This window comes from Denticeps clupeoides, chromosome 3, assembly GCF_900700375.1.
Source record: "Denticeps clupeoides chromosome 3, fDenClu1.1, whole genome shotgun sequence".
NCBI lineage: Eukaryota > Metazoa > Chordata > Actinopteri > Clupeiformes > Denticipitidae > Denticeps > Denticeps clupeoides.
The window spans coordinates 16,430,787-16,442,884 of NC_041709.1; the positions used below are offsets into that span (position 1 = coordinate 16,430,787).

At 40.2% G+C, this 12,098-nt stretch overlaps 1 protein-coding gene across 6 annotated transcripts in view; it reads right to left on the bottom strand.

The window, feature by feature from the left end:
- Positions 1–12,098, bottom strand: part of LOC114785254 (cAMP-specific 3',5'-cyclic phosphodiesterase 4D) — a 99,008-nt gene that overhangs the window by 47,516 nt on the left and 39,394 nt on the right. The window lies entirely within an intron of this gene.

Genomic DNA, 12,098 nt, shown 5'->3' on the forward strand with positions numbered 1-12,098 from the left:
GTCTTCACATGAATAATTAAATAGGGGGCAAAATCTTGTGTCACTTGTACCTATCATTTACTAAAATCTATCCTATATCAAAAACAGTCATGAATATTGTATGTACTAATCATTTAATGGAGGTGAACCCCCCCCAAAAAAAAACAAAACAAAAAATCATGCACTGGATTTTAATGAGCAAAACAAAAACTTATGACAATGTTTTGTTTCACAAGAGCTACATTCATTTTAAACCTGAAACTAAATGTGAATAAAATAGTTAATGTTAATGTAATTTAGTGTATTTTGCAAAATACTGTCACACCTAAAATGCTGTATTATTATTATTATCATCATCATACTATCATTTGTCATATCACCATTACTACTACTATTGTTATAATATTATATCATATACTGTATACAATGTATATACTAAATATATTCATACACTGATATTCTATCGTATTTCTGCTACTCGTCCATCTGGTTTGTCTAGTATGGGTCGATGTACAATGTCCTTTGTCATGTTTTTGTGCTGTGTGTTATTTCCATTTTCACTATGTCTTTTTACACACTGTGAATCCTCGAAGCTTCGCAATCTCATCTCTCTGAGTACTTGTATATGGTGAGATGACAGTGAAGTTGACTTTGACCTGGACTTTGTCAGAAAGATTCCAGTCAGAAAGATTCCAGTTTAAGAAAGAATACCAGGACATGGCAAATACAAAGACAGATCTGGCGCAGGGAATGTAAACACACATACTAGAAATGAGATGATGCAAACATACATTAAAACCACAAGCTCCATAAAGTCTGCAGGGATAGGGAACCAACAGTAAGCACACAATGAACATAAAGCCTGCCCACAGTCCCCTGTTCTGCAGTGGCCCCCAGTGGCCAAGGCCTGCTAAGGCCAGGACCTGAAAAAAACATAATAATACTCTCAGCATTCTGCTTCACCCATGACAGGGAAATCAGATAACATTCCAGCAAGACTCTTAGACACTTAGATTTTCTCAATCATCTGATATAATAATGAACCCAATTTTCAATGATAGATTATTGATTATTGATTGAAGTAAAAAAAAAAAATATATGCCACTGTCTAGTGCTAAATACACATTTCTATGCCACGGCCTTGTTGTAATAATTATTATTATAATGATGAGGTGTGAAGAATTTCATCAAACTGAGCTCTTTCTTTGGTAAAGGTCTTTTTGCAACACATCATTCATGTGCAGTTAACATTATTATATAATGTTCTGTTCCAAACCAAACCATTCAGATTTTACTGTTCGATGACATAGATGAAACAGGTGAGCCCTATCACACTAGCGCTGAAAAAACCCTCACAATATTAGTGTTGCATGAGACTCCTGCCACCACACAGGAAGCCAACTCTCAGTCCTCATAAATCATTGAGCTTCGGTGCACCAAGACAGTGTCACTTACAGCCACCGCACAGGAAACAGAGGATATCTCACTCTCGTTTACAGCCATTCAAAGCAATGTTTCATTCAGTTTCAACTGTCCTTGCATCCACAACATAATGATCTCAGGTGTTACTAAACTATGCTGTGAACCCTCAAAGAAACATGATTTACATTCACATTTACAGCATTTATGAGACGATCAGCATTTATCAGACAATCAGTAGTTACAGGGTCTTGCTCAGGGACACAACGATAGTAAGTGGGATTTGAACCTGAGTATTCTGGTTCATAGGCAAGTGTGTTACCCACTAGGCTACTACCACGCTTTATTGTAAAATGGCAATGGAGTTTGGTCATAGCGTCCAATGCTCTCATTGGAAAAATATCCAGATGTGGCCATATTCAATTTCAAGCTGACCAAGTTAATGCTCATATTACAATGCATATTTGATTTAGGAATATTTGTTCTGGGGACACAGAGTTGAATGCACACCTCCAAATTAGGTCAAATTCTCAAAATTATAGATCAAAAGCTAGTTGAATATGTCTAAATTCACAGCTTTGTGCTTTGATCTGGCTATTGTTCTACTCCATGGTCACATGGTTAGTTCTGATTAGTCTGAACAGATGTGTTGAAATTAAAGTGACAGTAATTGAATTAGTTTTAATTAGTGTATCACAGGTGAAAGAATTAAAAAATTCCTCTGCATCCCTTTGACCTCCAGTGGTACTAGATTTTACTGCCACACAATTAAGTGGCTCTTGCAGCCGTTTGATTTGTAGATTAGCACTATATAATATATAAAGGAAATTATTTTGACTTGGTATTACAAACAAATAAAAATTTGAATATAATTTTAGCCTAAAATCGGAAATTCCCATGTGAAAATGATTGTCCAATCACTGCTGTCACCAATGACTACTAGCAGCCCCTTCTGCTACCAAGCTCAATATTAAATAGGGGGGCCAGTGGGAAGGGAGGGGTCTGATAGTTTGTTCTCAGCACAGATAAGCATGGGTGGAAAAGCAACATTTACCAGTGGTTTCTAGTGTTCCATGGGAAAATCGTTTTGAGTGCATGCTTAAACTGTACACATTTATTCTCTGTTTTATTGTAAATATCCCCCCAAGCAAATAATGTTGTTCCCAGAATAGGAATACTAGTGCTCTCAAAATAATTAGGAATTAACAGACTTTGCAGATAATTATAAATGAGACATTTAACTGATGCAAATGTTCACAAATATTAAGAGACCTAACACTCGTTTTCTCAAATGACTCATTAATACAGATTTTAATAGCTTTTGTGCATACACTATTACTGTCTTGTAATTTAAAAGCCATGCTATTGTGTGACTACAAAAACATACTCAAATAGTGTGATCAATCATCCTAATATTTGTATATAATTATATTACTAAAATCAAAGGATTTTAACTTACATTTGATAATCATTACAGACTCAGTTGTAAATGCTCATTCCACCACTTAGGAACAAAGACCAGGTAGAGTCTAGATAAATGCTTTCAGAGCAGGAGGAGTGATGAGAAATCTGAGGTAGGAGGGTTCTGACCATTCCTTGTATGCAAGCATAATTTTTTTTCCATGTGGAAAAATGTGGGCGGCTAGAGGAAGCCAGTGGAGGGAAAGCAGTAAAGGAGTGGTGTGGGAAAATTTGGGAAGTTTGAAAATAAGTTGCTGCAGCTGGATCAGCTGGAGATGTCAAGAAGTGATCAGAAGAGGGAGCTGTCCATGGTTAGCATAATTTTGTATGCAGTAATAGAAGGAAAGATTGGAAAATTGTCCATGGAGATTTTAAGATCCTGGTGTAGGGAATAATCAGACAGGCAAGCAGAGATCTTGGTGGACATATGTACATCTCATGGCAGAAAAGAGAAGAAGAGTTGGGTGTCATCTGCATAGCAGTGGTAGGATAATCCATGCAAGGACATAACCATCAAGAGATTTGGTGTAAAGAGAAAACAGAAGAGGGCCAAATACTGGGCCTTGAGGAACACCATTAGAAAGTTTTCAGGAGCAGATGTGGTCTATCTTCAAGCTATTCACTGCCATGACAAATATCTTATGGTTGACTGTGTCAAATGGTGCTGAAAGGGACTGAATGGGACTGATCTAGCAGCATTTAATTATTCTGTACCAGCCAGACTCATTCCATCTCTGTGGAATGAGTCATATTAAAAACCAGGCTGGTTTGGGTCTTGCAAGTTGTTCTGAGTAGGGTAGTGAAAAAGCTGATTGTTGATGCTACATTTTAAGATTTACGAAAAGGTAGGAGGGAGACTGGTCTCTAGTTGAGAATATCTGAATGATTGGAGGTGGGTTTCTTAAGAAGGATTCTAGACTTTCTGAAGGCTATTGGGATGCTTTTGTGAAGAAGCTATTACAGACGTAGTCTATAGTGATGAATGTGATGGGGAGGAGATTATGAGAAATTCAATGAAGAATTGTTGAAGTGATTGAATCCAGTTAACAGGTGGTTGAGTTGGATGAAGTAATCTGAGCTGATGCCAAGACAGAGACGTGTTGCAGTGAGGAGCATGGGTGTAAATTACAAGTGATTTTGTGGATTTAAAGGTCCAGCGGATGTGTTGCATTTTTTTCTTCAAAAAAGTTAGCAAAGTCATCCGCTGGTGGATGGAGTCGAGGAATTCAATGGTTTGAGTATATTGTGTTGTTTTGCAGGGATCTTGGTTGCAAGTGTCCAATTTATACTGCTGTGATGCCTAGGCAGACCTGGGCTAGCCAGGCGCCGCCTTTCACATGCTCGTTTGGTGTGGGTGAATAGTTAGTTTCTCCTTCACCCCTTGTCCTGCATTAATGTGGTTTTCAGCGCTAAGTGTCTTTTCAGTTAAAGTGTTCTGTATGTGTTGCCCATTGTGCCATTTTCTTTTGTTTATTAAAATTTCATTTATATTTCAAATGTTGATCGTTTGCAACTTCTTCCTCCTTCACTCGCGTGGCATGACAACAGTTTTCCTGGCATGAAAAAAGTCCAAATCTTCAGCCGCTTAGTAGTAGTCCAAACATTCATTCACTTACAAATATTAGTATCTAATATTACAAGTATTAGACATCATATAATCCACTAATCATCTGGAACAATGCATATAAAATGATGGTCATCATTCTGCCACCCCAGGTGTCTGTCAAAGCAGAGCCATGACTAATGACTATTATTTTTCTCCTTAATTCCAATATTGCCTTCACTTGATACACAATATAGACCTGGCCAAATTGGCTATGTCCATTCAACATAATACATTACAGAAAACTATTTGTTTACAAGTAGTAAGCCAACGTCATATGACATTTTAACTTACTGAGCGGTCATCTACTGCCCCAAAAAAAGGAAGGAAATTGTGGCTAGTAAAGCAGTCATCTTTAAAACTGCAGAACAACTGGGGGGAATGATAGATGAAGAATCGCTCTGATCCTAATATGCCATATCATACCATATCTTGGACAGTATACTGTATGGGAAGAAGATAAGCATTGGAGTCAATGTGATGTCCTGGTCAATGTTTTGCATTCTTGTGGATACTACTTTCACACATACCACCCTCCTACAGGTCATTTCAGACCGTTTACATCTCTTAATAGATCTGATCTCCCCAGACCATAATCCAAATGATAGATATAGATAAAACAGCATTACCCATTAACAGCATTACTTATCTAAAGAAAAAAAAGAAGAGAAAACTAATGAATGATAGGAACAGGTTCTCTGACACACCCCCAGACTCGGGAGGGCTTCAGTGAAAAGTATCCATTAGCAGACATGAATGCTAAACTAGCCCTAAATCACTCAGTCATTTGGCACATTAGAAATATGAGTTGGTCTGAACTTTTAGCCCTCGTGGTCGAGGTGAGTTGCACTGGTTTAAATGTTCAGAATAGTGAACCCTCTTCCCTGCTTCATCTACTGAGCACATTTCTCAGTCAGCCTGCTCTATTTATAGTGTGTTACTATCACCAACATTGCCTGCATTCCATTCCTGGAATAAACAAGCCCTCAAACACTCTCCTTTGTCACTTACCCTCGAGGAGAATCCCCAGCGCCATTTTGAAGAGCACTGCAACTCATTACATCCCTTCAAGGGCTGAGTCAAATGTACATTTTCAACAGCACTGCATCACACTCCCCTAGTTGCACTTTGGTTTGGTTTGAGTGGCGAATGGACCAGCAATCAGCTGCTTCCAATAACAAACAAGCCATCTGGAATACTCGTACTGGACCAGTCAATCAATGGGTCATTAGGTCAGTATGAAGCGAACACAAATGTCTGCTGAAAATGCCTAAACCTACTTTGCTTCATCATTTCATCAAAATGGTTTTAGAACAATGAAATCCAACTATGAGTGGGCATGTTAAAGTAAACAGTGCAACCTGTATTGTTATATTTACATTATAGGCAATATAATATATAATATGCTTTGGTATTGAGGTGTCCTTGTAGTGAGGTTAAAGTAAAATTACATAATGATATTATTCAATCAATGGTTCTCCCAGGAAGGCTTTAACCAAGAGAAATGGTATATGGTGTGAGATGCAATGAAACTGAATTCCATCAATATCCCCAACACACTCAATGCTACATTAGAAGATAACAATGAGAGACTGATATGTTCACATGTAGTTGTGTGTGTGTGTGTGTGTGTGTGTGTGTGTGTGTGTGTGTGTGTATGTACATGATCAGATGATTATCAATATTACAAAGCCTGATAGCTGCATCCCTGAAACAAACATGCTTTCTAAGTGAGTGAGCAAATAAGCAGAAGTAAAACTGAAGCCTCCCCAGCTCCATGCCCACATCAGTAGTCCCCAGAGAGGCCGTAAGATGTGTGCATCCCAGTTCTGCCACTCAGTCCTCATTCTCACCAAGACATTCTTCACAAGACTTAACAATTCAGAGTGTACAGTTCACTGAAATTGTCCTTTGCTATAATTACCTCAAAGTACAAAGACCAATAAATAAACTAGCACATAAGCACATAAGGTATACATATCTAATAAAGATTATAATCCTACAGGAATGAATAATCAGTGTCAATCAGGATCAAGACAGGAAGATGATAAAAGTGCAGAAGAGGTGCAGGTGGAAAATTGGAATTACAGGTCATATTTTTATCACCAATCAATAGGGGGAATAAAAGAAAAAAACACATTACCCAATGCATTAAATATCTCTTTTAAGGCACCCTTTTAAAAAGCCAGAGACTGAAAGGAATTTTAGGAATTTCCCTCAAAAAATGTTTTGCTTTTCTGTTATACCCCTTACACATTTGAAAAAAGTGAGTCAGATGGGAAAGGGAATATTTCTTGGCTCACAGACACCGAAACCAAAAAAGTTTATTAAAATGGTGGGGTTTTGTTTATGCTTTGTGCATATATTTCTTTATGTTTTCAGTTTTTCTCAGTTTTTTGCTTCTATATGCACAGAATTCTATATTCTATTCTATAAAGACAGAATTCAGTAAATAAAAGCCTTAATTTTAATGCATGTTAAGGACATCCATTCTTGGAGATGCCATGCAGATGTGATGATGTGGCATGATCCCAAATGAATGGAACCATTTTGATCCAGACTTTTTCCAAAGCAAGTGACCTGCTTTCATTTATGTATGTCAGTTTCTTCATGACATTATATTAAATGTATAATTTCAAAGGCATTAAAACCACATTACATATAACCATTTCTGTCTAAGACCAAAAATTGTCCATTACCTTACCTGCACATGTTAGAAGTGAAGAAGGACCATGTATTAAGTATATTTTTTCACTGTTATATTTAGTGTCATAGTAAGTAAGTAGTAAGTAGTAGTAAGTAACAATTGTAAGCATCCATATTTGTAAGCATCCATATATAATTTTTTTTTGCATGCGTATTAAAGGAAGCCCTTTGTGACGTGGTGCTTTTTCCAAAACCATCACTGTAATTACAGCCTCCGCCCAGCGCAGTGTTAAGCCTGTTTGATGAGAGAGCAAGCCCACGCACGGCTTCACGTCTGCTGATGCATACAAATTCACTTTCATGTCCTAATAATTTTTGCTTCCTAAAATGTTCATAACCAACTGCACACATTTTTTTAAAGATATTTCAGGTCGCTGGTCAGTTCCTAGATTTAATATTTGACTGTGATCAGTACAGTGCGTTGAAGTGTAACATAACCATTTATAAATTGTATCCACTTAATTGAGGAATCACGTTCGGTTTATTAAGTTTGGTGAACCGAGGCGTATCCACAATGACCATTAAAAACTAATCTGATCTAATGAGCCCCTCTAGTGGTGACAAACTCAGGACTGCATGGACCAAATAGTGAAAAGCTGTTCACTCTGCAGCCTGTCTGCTAAAGCACCATGGATTTTTCCATACCATCCATATGGATTTTTCCATACCATCCATATTGGCAAAACACACATGTAGTTGTGACTGTAATTCACTGTATCTATAAAATATCTCAAAAGTCACTTGGACATTATTTGGTTGTTATCAAGGCACTTTGATGCAATATAGTATTAGATTAATTAGATTAATTAAATGTGACATCACCCAACTCACATGGTCACTTATTTGATTTCCATAATGTGCATGAATACAGTGCCCCTAACAGATGTAATAAATAAATTCATTTCTTTATAAACTATTTAGAAAGAAGTATGAGAAAAATCTAAAGGGTTCCCAAGAACCACTGTATTTATGGTCCTCCAGGCACTCTAACAGTGTAGTAATTCTAGTAATTCACCACCAGGCCCACAGAGGGCACGGGGACAACCACCCAGGAGCAGTTGAAGCAGTCAGCGTCCCGTATAAACATCCGGCGGCTTGTTCGGCACCCGCTCATCGTTGCTACTAGCCTTTTCTCTGCCTGATCCTGCTTCACATCGATTTCCTTCTCACGGGTTTGCCCTAGCCTGATTCTTGTGTGATCCTGATGTTACCAACTGATCGCACGTCCCACGACTGCGCCTCAGCCCAGCCATCGACGTTGCAAGATGTATGCCTGTTGACCATCCTTTTGCCAGCCTCATTTCACTACAAATGTGCCATGGTAACCACTGGTTTTACTCCTACACTGTGTGCTACCCCCATGACCTGCGAGCAGTCTCCTGCATCACCCCCAAGCCTCAGCATGTCTGTGAGTGTGCTCCCCGGACCTTCCCGCAAGAGTACTTTAATCATATTTCTTGACCTCTAGAATTGGGAAGTTGACACAGTGATTTCTAACTCAAGACTTCGTTCAATTCTGCTGACGGTCCAAAGCTGTTAATTGTATAAAAAAAAAAAAAAAAACTGGCAATAGTTTTCTCCTTCTTTTAGAGCTTGTGCAAATGATGTCAAATTCATTAACATCAGTGTCACGGTCATTTGGCATGGCGAGGCAGGTGATCGGAGTTGAGGACAAGACTTGACGATGAAGAAGGATGCATTCGCACAACGTCACAAAATGGGTTTTAATACGTGATTATTTTACGTTTATTTTTTTCCCATCCAGTCAGTAACACAATCGACACATGAGAGTGTGTATGTGTATCTGTGCTGTCATCATTCACAGCCTTTTTTTTCAATTAAATTATGATATTTTATTTTTTCTTATTTAACTTAATTGAAGTGATTGTACCATGTGATACACAGTAGCACAGCACACGGCACACACAGTGAAATTTGTCCTCTGCATTTAGCCCATCACCCTGAGTGACCATGGGCAGCCATGACAGGCGCCCGTGGAGCAGTGTGTTGGGACGGTGCTTTGCTCAGTGGCACCTCCTTGGCACCTTGTCGGATCGGGATTCAAACCGGCAACCTTCTGATTATGGGGCCGCTTCCTTAACCGCTAGGCCACCACTGCCCCGCTAGGCCACCACTGCCCCTGCTAGGCCACCACTGCCCAATTACGACAGGAAAAGGAAGAGAGAAAAAGAGAAGTTGGGGCGAAAGTCAACATATAGAGGAAGGAGAGGGGCAAGAAATTTGGATTTGGAGATTTGGAGAAGGATAGAGAATGAACACCGATGATCTGCGTATACAAACACAAAAGAAACAGCAACAACCAAACATATGTATAATGCAAATATAATTTCTTAGAACAGTATTATTAATAAGAATATATGACATGTTCGGCCGGTATAGACAGTGGGCAGTGGGTGTCTGTGAGTAAGTGTTTGTGCACCTGTGAGAGCCCTAATGTGCACCCCTGTGTGTGAACGTGACAATTCCCACAAGGTTTCTCCATGTAAGAAGTTAATTTTGTATGTGGGGAGCTACAGCCATGCCCCCCGTCGATTTGTAGGAGGCCCAGACAACAGTTATCAAAATATCGCCCAGGGTACGGGAGTCCCAGGAGAGCCACCATTGTGGCCCCCACCAAGAAAAGGGGGTGGGATGAGCAGCAGGGTACTGAGGTGGAGGACCTGTAGGTTCCACCAGCAGCAGGACACACCTAGGCAGCGATCCAGAGACCAAGGACCCACCGCCAGGGACACAACAGAACCAGGTGGGCCTGGACCTGCCAAGTGGCCCCCAGGAGTGAGTCAGTCTGAGCAGTCAGCCCCAGCCACTAAGCCCACCAACGCAATGGCGGACTAGGGCATCATTCACCGGCATGGAGTGTTGGGGGGGGGTTGGCTCCCACTCCTGGGATATGAGGTGGAGTCCAGGACCCACCTCCACATAATTTTAGACAAGCAGGCACCCACATACACAAGCATAAAATTGGCACCTGAGGTAAGTCTGAATGATCAGACCACCCTCTGGATGTCATTCAGTGTGCCCAACCCAAAAGTCCTTTATGTATCATGACCGAGTCAGTAAAGACAATGTCTAAGTTGTGACAGAGCAGGAATACCTCCCCTTCACCCCAGAAAAGCACCTCTCACAGAGCCAGCTCCCCCGATGACCCCTATAGGCAACCCCACTCCCCAAAATCCACCCAGTTAAGGGAGCTTAGGCCCATCCTGACTGGGGTCCTTTGAAAACTACTGTGCCAGCTTTCTAATAACTGATAGAACTGCTCCTTCGGGCCTAACTATGTGCAAGCACTGCAACTTCAAAATACACATACATATTCTGTAATTATTTGGCATATTATATTACAAGACAGTGATTTACAGCGCCACCTGGTGTTTAATATGTACGGTTGTTTAACAATGGGTAGGAAGTTGTTAGGGTTAGATGAAAAACCAAGTAGCCCCAAATAGGGAAATACATAAAAAAAGGGTAAGACAAGAGACAAAAAGAGGAACATGATTGATGCCTGCACTAAGCTGCAATAAGCTATCGTCTGGGTTTTGTGAATTAATGATGGTGAAGCTGCTTTCATGAGATCATAGAAAAGATTCTGAATCATTATGCATTCTGAATTGTGTTCATACAGCAACACATGCATTTTTCCAATGATGCCACAATTAATGCAGCATTAGTGAAAGAGTAAACATTTGAATGTATATATTGATGACATCAACATCAAGGACACACCTGGGGGGGGGGCTTGTGTTGATATGGAATAGCTCCAAATACAGTCTGCATCAATGCGCGGAGGGGAAATCTTTTGCCTGGTGGAATACTAATGACGAGATCTATTGAACAGGCACCTGAGAGCTGATCCTGATGGATACTGAAGGGCCGGCAGCCATTGAGAGGGAGCCTTTTGAAAGGCAGAACATTGCACTGTTGGCAGCTGTTCACTTTCATATTGAAATCAACCTGCCCCATGCGTGATGCCATTAAGGGGCTGTTGATGCCCAGCGCTCCTTCTTATTTAAATAGATATGATGGGCCTTCTGCCATCCTTCTGCATCACCCACCTACAAACTCCGGAGCAGTGTAACAGTCCACATTACGATAAATATCACCATTGTTTAACACCTTTGACAGCTGGACCTCTCCACCCCTCCAGGTTGGTTTTTACAGAGCAGCACATGAGATTATTCATCAATTTTAGAAGATTGGAGTTTAAAGGTTTGGCGACCTAGTAATGCACATATAGCATTTACTATTCTGTTTAAAGCAATACATTTGTAATAATGGTGTACATTTTAAAGAAGGCTGCTTAATGGTTTTTAAAGTTAAGTCAATGCAGTTACTGTCAAGGTGGCGCTCGTTGACAGTGGGCAGACCTGGTTCCCGGAGCTCTGAATTTCCTCACAACTTTCACCCAGTTAAGAAAGCGGCCCCGTAATCAGAAGGTTGCCGGTTCAAATCCTGGTCCGCCAAGGTGCCACTGAGTGCTCGCCACACACTTCTCCCCAGGCGCCTTTTATGGCTGCCAACTGCTCACTAAGGGTGATGGTTAAAGGCAGAGGACACATTTCGTTGTGTGCATCACAATCACTTTCATATGTTGGTTTGTCCAGTTTAAATAAAGTTTTGTTTTGCAATAATCCGTGCCTGCGCCTCCTCTTTCCTGTATCGAGACAGTTAGTGAAAGTGATTGTGAAAGTGAAAGTGATTGTCATTGTGAAACACTGCATCACAGCATGCAGTGCACACAAGAAAATGTGTCCTCTGCATTTAACTCTTGGTGAGCAGTGGGCAGCCATGAAAGGCACCCGGGGAGCAGTGTGGGGGGGACTGGCTCCTTTGATCATATACTGTATATATATATTTTTTTTTTGTGTGTATGTATTTATATATTTTTAAATCCTGCATCCTCCAGTCGCTA